General features: G+C 60.3%; 4 non-coding genes across 4 annotated transcripts; all 4 read left to right on the top strand.

The window, feature by feature from the left end:
• The first annotated feature begins 6,500 nt into the window (after positions 1-6,500).
• Positions 6,501-6,582, top strand: TRNAS-UGA (transfer RNA serine (anticodon UGA)). The gene has a single exon. It is a non-coding gene; the product is annotated as a tRNA-Ser (tRNA).
• Positions 6,583-7,206: 624 nt separating this feature from the next.
• On the top strand, positions 7,207-7,288 carry TRNAS-CGA (transfer RNA serine (anticodon CGA)). Its single transcript has one exon. It is a non-coding gene; the product is annotated as a tRNA-Ser (tRNA).
• Positions 7,289-7,903: 615 nt separating this feature from the next.
• TRNAS-CGA (transfer RNA serine (anticodon CGA)) lies at positions 7,904-7,985 on the top strand. The gene has a single exon. It is a non-coding gene; the product is annotated as a tRNA-Ser (tRNA).
• A 624-nt stretch (positions 7,986-8,609) lies between these two features.
• On the top strand, positions 8,610-8,691 carry TRNAL-CAA (transfer RNA leucine (anticodon CAA)). The gene has a single exon. It is a non-coding gene; the product is annotated as a tRNA-Leu (tRNA).
• The last annotated feature ends 395 nt before the right edge of the window (positions 8,692-9,086 follow it).

The raw sequence follows: 9,086 nt of genomic DNA on the forward strand, positions 1-9,086 counted from the left end.
TCCATCTGGCCAGGCCCCGAGGGTGCTGGTACCCCTCCGTCCTGCAATCCGGCCGGGGGTCCGGGGCGCCCGGGACGGAGGTTCCACCGGGGCCCGGGGAGGCTCTCCCCAGCCTGGCTAGGGTTCAGAAGGTGGGACCGGACCCGGGGCTTGAACTCCATCTGGCCAGGCCCCGAGGGTGCTAGAGCCCCCTGTCCCGCAGGCCACCAGTGGGTCCGGGCGCTGGGGACGGGGCTCCACCGGGGCCCGGGGAGGCTCTCCCCAGCCTGGCTAGGGTTCGGAAGGTTGGGACCTGACCCGTGGCTTGAACTCCATCTGGCCAGGCCCCGAGGGTGCTGGAGCCCCCTGTCCCGCAGGCCACCAGTGGGTCCGGGCGCTGGGGACGGGGCTCCACCGGGGCCCGGGGAGGCTCTCCCCAGCCTGGCTAGGGTTCGGAAGGTGGGACCGGACCCGGGGCTTGAACTCCATCTGGCCAGGCCCCGAGGGTGCTGGAGCCCCCTGTCCCGCAGGCCACCAGTGGGTCCGGGCGCTGGGGACGGGGCTCCACCGGGGCCCGGGGAGGCTCTCCCCAGCCTGGCTAGGGTTCGGAAGGTGGGACCGGACCCGGGGCTTGAACTCCATCTGGCCAGGCCCCGAGGGTGCTGGAGCCCCCTGTCCCGCAGGCCACCAGTGGGTCCGTGCGCTGGGGACGGGGCTCCACCGGGGCCCGGGGAGGCTCTCCCCAGCCTGGCTAGGGTTCGGAAGGTGGGACCGGACCCGGGGCTTGAACTCCATCTGGCCAGGCCCCGAGGGTGCTGGAGCCCCCTGTCCCGCAGGCCACCAGTGGGTCCGTGCGCTGGGGACGGGGCTCCACCGGTTCCCGGGGAGGCTCTTCCCAGCCTGGCTAGGGTTCGGAAGGTGGGACCGGACCCGGGGCTTGAATTCCATCTGGCCAGGCCCCGAGGGTGCTGGAGCCCCCTGTCCCGCAGGCCACCAGTGGGTCCGTGCGCTGGGGACGGGGCTCCACCGGTTCCCGGGGAGGCTCTCCCCAGCCTGGCTAGGGTTCGGAAGGTGGGACCGGACCCGGGGCTTGAACTCCATCTGGCCAGGCCCCGAGGGTGCTGGTACCCCTCCGTCCAGCAATCCGGCCGGGGGTCCGGGGCGCCCGGGATGGAGGGTCCACCGGGGGCCCAGGGGAGGCTCTCCCCGGCCCAGCATAGGGTTTGGAAAGCCGGGACTGGGGCCGGGGACCGGGCCCGGGGCTTGAGCCCCGTCCGGCAGGGCCCAGTGGTGCGGGAATCCCCCCTCCGTCCTGCAAGCCGGCCGGGGGTCGGAGGTACCCGGGACGGAGGGTCCATCAGGGCCCGGGGAGGCCTGAAGCCCCGGAGCCCTGCAGCCCCAGAGACCTGCAGCACTGCAGCCCCCGGAACCCTGCAGCCCCAGAGCCCTGCAGCTCCGGGGCAGGCAGATTGGCGTCCTTTTGGTCCCGGCCATCTGGTCGCCCCTCTCGCCTCGGCCATCTGGTCGCCCTGGAAGTCATGATGAGGTGCCATTCGCCTCCCGGATCCCAGCGAGGGCTCCAGGAGGTCGGGTACTTTCGCGCCTTGGGTCCCCTCTGTCACCTTGTGTGCACAGATTGCAAGAAAGTCAGGTAATTTCCCTCCGGATTACTAGGGGGCAGGGTATGCCCGGACACCCCTCCAAGGATGGTGGTTCTCTGCTAGGGGGACCAGATGGGCTATGCCTGGGTAACACCTCCCTAGGCCACCCGGGGCTTCCTTCCTCCAGGCCAACGGCTTGTCAAATTGCCCAGGACGGGCTCCATGGCTCTTGGGCAGTCGTCCCTCGGGTCTCCAGGCCGATGGCATGTCAAAGTGCCCAGGACGGGCTCCATGCGTCCCGGGCAGTCGTCCCCCGGATCTCCAGGCCGACGGCATGTCAAAGTGCCCAGGACGGGCTCCATGCGTCCCGGGCAGTCGTCCCCCGGGTCTCCAGGCCGATGGCATGTCAAAGTGCCCAGGACGGGCTCCATGCGTCCCGGGCAGTCGTCCCCCGGATCTCCAGGCCGACGGCATGTCAAAGTGCCCAGGACGGGCTCCATGCGTCCCGGGCAGTCGTCCCCCGGGTCTCCAGGCCGACGGCATGTCAAAGTGCCCAGGACGGGCTCCATGCGTCCCGGGCAGTCGTCCCCCGGGTCTCCAGGCCGACGGCATGTCAAAATGTCCAGGACGGGCTCCATGCGTCCCGGGCAGTCGTCCCCCGGGTCTCCAGGCCGACGGCATGTCAAAGTGCCCAGGTTGGGCTCCATGCGTCCCGGGCAGTCGTCCCACGGGTCTCCGGGCCGACGGCATGTCAAAGTGCCCAGGACGGGCTCCATGCGTCCCGGGCATTCCTCCCCCCGGGCATCCGCCGCTCCCTTCCCTGGGCCGACGGCAGGTCAGATTGCCCAGGACGGGCTCCATGGGTCCCGGGCAGTCCTTCCCTGGGTGTCCGGCGCTCCCTTCTCCGGGCCGACGGCATGTCAAAGTGCCCAGGACGGGCTCCATGCGTCCCGGGCAGTCGTCCCCCGGGTCTCCAGGCCGACGGCATGTCAAAGTGCCCAGGACGGGCTCCATGCGTCCCGGGCAGTCGTCCCCCGGGTCTCCAGGCCGACGGCATGTCAAAATGTCCAGGACGGGCTCCATGCGTCCCAGGCAGTCGTCCCCCGGGTCTCCAGGCCGACGGCATGTCAAAGTGCCCAGGACGGGCTCCATGCGTCCCGGGCAGTCGTCCCCCGGGTCTCCAGGCCGACGGCATGTCAAAATGTCCAGGACGGGCTCCATGCGTTCCAGGCAGTCGTCCCCCGGGTCTCCAGGCCGACGGCATGTCAAAGTGCCCAGGACGGGCTCCATGCGTCCCGGGCAGTCGTCCCCCGGATCTCCAGGCCGACGGCATGTCAAAGTGCCCAGGACGGGCTCCATGCGTCCCGGGCAGTCGTCCCCCGGGTCTCCAGGCCGACGGCATGTCAAAGTGCCCAGGACGGGCTCCATGCGTCCCGGGCAGTCGTCCCCCGGATCTCCAGGCCGACGGCATGTCAAAGTGCCCAGGACGGGCTCCATGCGTCCCGGGCAGTCGTCCCCCGGGTCTCCAGGCCGACGGCATGTCAAAGTGCCCAGGACGGGCTCCATGCGTCCCGGGCAGTCGTCCCCCGGGTCTCCAGGCCGACGGCATGTCAAAATGTCCAGGACGGGCTCCATGCGTCCCGGGCAGTCGTCCCCCGGGTCTCCAGGCCGACGGCATGTCAAAGTGCCCAGGTTGGGCTCCATGCGTCCCGGGCAGTCGTCCCACGGGTCTCCGGGCCGACGGCATGTCAAAGTGCCCAGGACGGGCTCCATGCGTCCCGGGCATTCCTCCCCCCGGGCATCCGCCGCTCCCTTCCCTGGGCCGACGGCAGGTCAGATTGCCCAGGACGGGCTCCATGGGTCCCGGGCAGTCCTTCCCTGGGTGTCCGGCGCTCCCTTCTCCGGGCCGACGGCATGTCAAAGTGCCCAGGACGGGCTCCATGCGTCCCGGGCAGTCGTCCCCCGGGTCTCCAGGCCGACGGCATGTCAAAGTGCCCAGGACGGGCTCCATGCGTCCCGGGCAGTCGTCCCCCGGGTCTCCAGGCCGACGGCATGTCAAAATGTCCAGGACGGGCTCCATGCGTCCCAGGCAGTCGTCCCCCGGGTCTCCAGGCCGACGGCATGTCAAAGTGCCCAGGACGGGCTCCATGCGTCCCGGGCAGTCGTCCCCCGGGTCTCCAGGCCGACGGCATGTCAAAATGTCCAGGACGGGCTCCATGCGTCCCAGGCAGTCGTCCCCCGGGTCTCCAGGCCGACGGCATGTCAAAGTGCCCAGGACGGGCTCCATGCGTCCCGGGCAGTCGTCGTCCCGGGCGTCCGGGCCTGGGAGCTCCGGTGGTCCTCACCGTGCCTGAGGCCCAGCCGGGGTCCCCGAGCCCTGCCCGGCGTGGGCAGGCAGCAGCCCTACCACGAAGGCTCGGGGTGGGAAGCAGGGAGTCCTTTCGTTCCCGGCCACCTGGTTGCACCTTTCCCCTCGGCCATCTGGTCGCACGCAATGCTATCCAAAAGGGCGACCAGATGGCCAAACCTCCCTGGAAGTCCCTATGAGGTGCCATTTGCCTCCCCGATCCCAGCGAGGGCTCCAGGAGGTCGGGTACTTTTACGCCTTGGGTCCCCTCTGTCAACTCGTGTGCACAGATTACAAGAAAGGGGGGTAATTTTCCTCCGGATTACTAGGGGTAAGGGTATGCCCGGACACCCCTGCAAGGCTGGTGGTTCTCTGCCAGGGGGACCAGATGGGCTATGCCTGGGTAACAACACCCGGGGCTTCCCTCCTCCAGGCCAACGGCATGTCAAAGTGCCCAGGACGGGCTCCATGCGTCCCGGGCAGTCGTCCCCCGGGTCTCCAGGCCAACGGCATGAGCGAGTGCCCAGGTCGGGCTCCATGCGCCCCGGGCAGTCATCCCCCGGGTCTCCAGGCCAACGGCATGAGCGAGTGCCCAGGTCGGGCTCCATGCTTCCCGGGCAGTCGTCCCCCGGGTCTCAAGGCCGATGGCATGTCAAAGTGCCCAGGATGGGCTCCATGCGTCCCAGGCATTCCTCCCCCCGGGCGTCCGTCGCTCCCTTCTCCGGGCCGACGGCAGGTCAGATTGCCCAGGACGGGCTCCATGGGTCCCGGGCATTCCTCCGCTGGGTGTCCGGCTCTCCCTTCCCCGGGCCAACGGCTTGTCAGAGTGCCCAGGATGGGCTCCACGGGCCCCGGACGTCCGGGGCTCCCTTCCCCGGGCCAACGGCATGCCAGAATGCCCAGGACGGGCTCCACGAGTCCCGGGCGTCCGGAGCGTCCTTCCCTGGGACAACGGCTTGTCAGAGTGCCCAGGACGGGCTCCACGGGTCCCGGGCATCTTGGGCTCCCTTCCCCGGGCCAACGGCATGCCAGAGTGCCCAGGACGGGCTCCACGAGTCCCCGGCGTCCGGGGCTCCCTTCCCCGGGACAACGGCTTGCCAGAGTGCCCAGGACGGGCTCCACGGGTCCCGGGCATCTGGGGCTCCCTTCCCCGTGCCAACGGCATGCCAGAGTGCCCAGGACGGGCTCCACGAGTCCCCGGCGTCCGGGGCTCCCTTCCCCGGGACACCGGCTTGTCAGAGTGCCCATGACGGGCTCCACGGGTCCCGGGTATCTGGGACTCCCTTCCCTGGGCCAACGGCATGCCGGAGTTCCCAGGACAGGCTCCACGGGTCCCGGGCGTCCGGGGCTCCCTTCCCCGGTCCGACGGCTTGTCAGAGTGCCCAGGACGGGCTCCACGGCTCCCGGGCGTCCGGGGTTCCCTTCCCCGGGTCAGCGGCATGTCAGAGTGCCCAGGACGAGTTCCACGGGTCCCGGGCAGTCCTCCCCCGGGCGTCCGGGGCTCCCTTCCCCGGGCCGTCGGCAGGTCAGAGTGCCCAGGACGGGCTCCATGGGTCCCGGGCAGTCCTCCCCCCGGGCGTCCGGGGCTCCCTTCCCCGGGCAGACGGCAGGTCAGAGTGCCCAGGACGGGCTCCACGGGTCCCGGGCAGTCCTCCCCCCGGGCGTCCGGCGCTCCCTTCTCCAGGCCGATGGCAGGTCAGAGTGACCAGGACGGGCTCCACGGGTCCCGGGCAGTCCTCTCCCGGGCGTACGTGGTTGTCCGACAGATTCGGGCAGATGTGCTTTTACGAACCGGATCGGAGTCGGCCCAAATAATAATAATAATAATAATAATAATCCACATTTGTAAGGCGCACAATCGCCCATAAGGGTCTCTAGGCGCTAGGGGCCGTTGGGAAGATTAAGCAAGCTATTGCCCAGAGTCACATGGTGCTGGGCTAATCTGCCGCCGGTGCCGGGGATCGAACCGTGATCCCCAGATTCCGGAGTCAGCCGCCCTAGCCGCGGCGCCAGCTATTGCCCAGAGTCACATGGTGCTGGGCTAATCTGCGGCCGGTGCCGGGGATCGAACCCTGATCTCTGGGATGCTCGAGGGTTACTACGCGCTCTACAAAAACCTTAAATAAAAAAATCTCCAGATTCCGGAGTCAGCCGCCCTAGCCGCGGCGCCAGCTATTTCCCAGAGTCACCTGGTGCTGGGCTAATCTGCCGCCGGTGCCGGGGATCGAACCGTGATCTCCAGATTCCGGAGTCAGCCTCCCTAGCCGCGGCGCCAGCTATTTCCCAGAGTCACGTGGTGCTGGGCTAATCTGCGGCCGGTGCCGGGGATCGAACCCTGATCTCTGGGATGCTCGAGGGTTACTACGCGCTCTACAAAAACCTTAAATAAAAAAATCTCCAGATTCCGGAGTCAGCCGCCCTAGCCGCGGCGCCAGCTATTTCCCAGAGTCACCTGGTGCTGGGCTAATCTGCCGCCGGTGCCGGGGATCGAACCGTGATCCCCAGATGGGGATATCCCAAAAATCTGGCATGGATACGGCCCGCCAGGACAGGTTTGGGCACCCCTGCTGTAAGTTGTTGTGGCCGAGTGGTTAAGGCGATGGACGTGAAATCCACTGGGGTCTCCCGGCGCAGTTTCGAATCCTGCCGACAGCAAGAGTATTTTTATCTTCTGCTACAATTTTAGAAGTTAACCTTTAGTATTTCTTCCATCTCAGTTTTATAAATAGGTAGCTTATTTTGGTGTCACTATTGCCTCTTCACATATTTATTATCAATACCCCTTTCATGTCTTTGCTACACCTCTCTTCCTACATAAGCGGTGGTGCAAGCGCTTCAAATTATTATACCCTTGCTCTCTCAGTCATACCTGCATGTGCACTTGAAACTTACTTTACCAATAAAAGAAGCAAATAGAGAAATAGAACAAACGTGCTTGCTGGATTAGGCAAACACACTTCATAAAAGTGCATTTTCTTTTTTATTCTCCCGTGTTACAAGCTTAACTGCTCCCTGTGTAATTCCTCTTAACCTGCTGTCCCAGGAAGATAATTTTATCTACAGGCTCTTTCTGTGCTTTTTCCCTAGTCTTTCTTTCCCTTTTCTTAGCTGTGTAACTGTTCCTTTACGTGCTCTATTTAGGCGCCATTAATCTCATTTGAGCTCCTTTTACCTGCTTGTTTGTATTGTTTTTAAAAAGTGCATTGCAGAACATCAGGAATTGGCTGTGGGACACCTTGAAAACTTTCATACAGAATATTTGCACAAAGCTTACAATAAGTTGTTGTGGCTGAGTGGTTAAGGCGATGGACTCGAAATCCATTGGGGACTCCCCGTTCAGGTTCGAATCCTGCCGACAAGAGTATCTTCGGCTACAATTTTAGAAGTTAACCTTTAGTATTTCTTCCATGTCAGTTTTATAAATAGGTGGCTTATATTGGTGTCAGTATTGCGTCTTCACATATTTATTTTTGCTACCCCTTTCATGTCTTTGCTATACCTCTCTTCCTACATTAGCGATGGTGCAAACGCTTCAAAATATTATACCCTGGCTCTCTCAGTCATACCTGCATGTGTACTTGAAACTTACTTTACCAATGAAAGAAGCAAATAGAGAAATAGAACAAAAGTGCTTGCTGGATTAGGCAAACACACTTCATAAAACTGCATTTTCTTTTTTGTTCTCCCGTGTTACAAGCTTAACTGCTCCCTGTGTAATTTCTCTTAACCTGCTGTCCCAGGAAGATAATTTTATCTACAGGCTCTTTCTGTGTTTTATCCCTAGTCTTTCTTGCCCTTTTCTTAGCTGTGTAACTGTTACTTTACGTGCTCTATTTAGGCGCCATTAATCTCATTTGAGCTCCTTGTACCTGCTTGTTTGTATCGTTTTTAAAAAGTGCATTGCAGAACATCAGGAATTTGCTGTGGGACACCTTGAAAACTTTCATACAGATTATTTGCACAAAGCTTTCCATAAGTTGTTGTGGCCAACTGGTTAAGGCGATGGACTCGAAATCCATTGGGGTCTCCCCGCGCAGGTTCTAATCCTGCCGACAAGGAGAGTATTTTCGTCTTCTGATACAATTTTAGAAGTTAACCTTTAGTATTTCTTCCATGTCAGTTTTATAAATAGGTAGCTTATATTGGTGTCACTATTGCCTCTTCACATATTTATTTTTGCTACCCCTTTCATGTCTTTGCTATACCTCTCTTCCTACATTAGCGATGGTGCAAACGCTTCAAAATATTATACCCTGGCTTTCTCAGTCATACCTGCATGTGTACTTGAAACTTACTTTACCAATGAAAGAAGCAAATAGAGAAATAGAACAAAAGTGCTTGCTGGATTAGGCAAACACACTTCATAAAACTGCATTTTCTTTTTTATTCTCCCGTGTTACAAGCTTAACTGCTCCCTGTGTAATTTCTCTTAACCTGCTGTCCTAGGAAGATAATTTTATCTACAGGCTCTTTCTGTGTTTTTTCCCTAGTCTTTCTTTCCCTTTTCTTAGCTGTGTAACTGTTCCTTTACGTGCTCTATTTAGGCGCCATTAATCTCATTTGAGCTCCTTGTAACTGCTTGTTTGTATTGTTTTTAAAAAGTGCATTGCAGAACATCAGGAATTTGCTGTGGGACACCTTGAAAACTTTCCTACAGATTATTTGCACAAAGCTTTCAGTAAGTTGTTGTGGCCAAGTGGTTAAGGTGATGGACTCAAAATACATTGGGGTCTCCCCGCGCAGGTTCAAATCCTGCCGACAACGAGAGTATTTTCGTCTTCGGCTACAATTTTAGAAGTTAACCTTTAGTATTTCTTCCATTTCAGTTTTATAAATAGGTGGCTTATATTGGTGTCACTATTGCCTCTTCACATATTTATTTTTGCTACCCCTTCATGTCTTTGCCATACCTCTCTTCCTACATTAGCGATGGTGAAAACGCTTCAAAATATTATACCCTGGCTCTCAGTCATACCTGCATGTGCACTTGAAACTTACTTTACCAATAAAAGAAGCAAATAGAGAAATAGAAATAAAGTGCTTGCTGGATTAGGCAAACACACTTCATAAAAGGGCATTTTCTTTTTTATTCTCCCGTGTTACAAGCTTAACTGCTCCCTGTATAATTTCTCTTAACCTGCTGTCCCAGGAAGATAATT

The sequence above is a fragment of the Lissotriton helveticus genome, chromosome 12 (genome assembly GCF_964261635.1).
Source record: "Lissotriton helveticus chromosome 12, aLisHel1.1, whole genome shotgun sequence".
NCBI lineage: Eukaryota > Metazoa > Chordata > Amphibia > Caudata > Salamandridae > Lissotriton > Lissotriton helveticus.